We start from the raw sequence: 1,624 nt of genomic DNA on the forward strand, positions 1-1,624 counted from the left end.
CCAACTCTGACAATCATGTCTTCAATCACGCCTGATGGGTATTTAGTGGAACCATCAGCAAGTTGGAGACATATCCGGGTTGGTTTAACTTCTTCAGTTAAGCAAGCTTCCTGATAGTGGATGCAGGTATTAGGTTGATGCTTGCCCCAAGATCGCATAAAGCTGTCTTGGTGCAATTACCTTCTAATATGCATGGTATCAGAAAACTCCCAGGGTCTTTAAGCTTATCAGGAAAGCTCTTCAGAATGACTGCACTGCATTCTTCAGTGAGGAGAACTCTTTCTGTTTCTCTCCAATCCTTTTTATGACTCAAGATCTCTTTCATGAACTTGGCATAAGAAGGTATTTGCTCAAGTTCTTCTGCAAATGGAATCTTTATTTCAAGAGTCCTGAGATAATCTGCAAAGCGAGCAAATTGCTTATCCTGCTCCTCTTTCCGGAGTTTATTTCAGTTCCAGAATTACTTTTCCTTGGGCTCTTACTGTCCTCAGGTGAATTTTGGGTGGTTTGCTCATTTCTTAGCTTTTTGCTGCCTTGAGGTGGGGTATTTAATGTTTTCCCACTTCTTAGTTGAACTGCTTAGCATTCTTCTGCTATTTGCCTTGACAGCTGCTACTTTGTTTGCTTAAACTGTTCGTCCATATGTATATTAGCCATCCTTGTCTCTTGTAACCTGTCTTTAAATTCGGCTAGCTGCTTTGTTTGAAAGTCCAATTGCTGATTGAATTTAGCAGCTTGTTTTACAGGACTGAGTTCAGCAGTTACTGTTTTAACCTCTTCATTCATGGAAGGGTTGCTGCTTAGGTACAGATGCTGATTCCTGGCAACTGTATCAATGAGCTCTTGAGCCTCTTCAATTGTCTTTCTCATGTGGATAGATCCACCAGCTGAGTAATCTAGAGACATCTGAGCTCCTTCTGCAAGCCCATAGTAGAAGATGTCTAACTGACCCCACTCTAAAAACATTTCAGAGGGACATTTTCGTAGCATCTCTCTGTATCTCTCCCAGGCATCATAAAGAGATTCATTATCTCCTTGTTTAAAGCCTTGAATGTCCAGCCTTAGCTGTGTCATCCTTTTTGGAGGGAAATATTGATTCAGGAATTTTTTTGTCAGCTGTTTCCATGTCTTTATGCTGGCCTTAGGTTGGTTATTTAACCACCTCTTAGCTTGATCTTTTACAGCAAATGGAAACAGTAGTAGTCTGTAGACATCCTAATCTATTTCCTTATCATGTACTGTGTCAACAATTTGTAAAAATTGTGCCAAAAACTCTGTAGGTTCTTCCTGTGGAAGACCGGAATACTGGCAGCTTTGCTGCACCATGATAATGAGCTGAGGATTCAACTCAAAGCTACTGACTCCAATGGAGGGTATGCAGATACTACTCCCATATGAAGCAGTAGAAGGGTTAGAATATGACCCCAGAGTCCTCCTGGACTGTTCATTTCCACTTAGGTCCATGATGGAGAAAGGGATGGAGAAAGGGAGATGATATAAAAATTATTTTTTATTTATTTATTTATTTATTTATTTTTGAAATGAAATAAATCAAAATAAAATAAATAAAAATGAGTAAAAGATTTTCGAAAAAGTGAGGAGAGAGAAAGTGGTTAGTGGTTTG

The sequence above is a fragment of the Arachis ipaensis genome, chromosome B10 (genome assembly GCF_000816755.2).
Source record: "Arachis ipaensis cultivar K30076 chromosome B10, Araip1.1, whole genome shotgun sequence".
In the NCBI taxonomy this organism is placed as follows: Eukaryota; Viridiplantae; Streptophyta; class Magnoliopsida; order Fabales; family Fabaceae; genus Arachis; species Arachis ipaensis.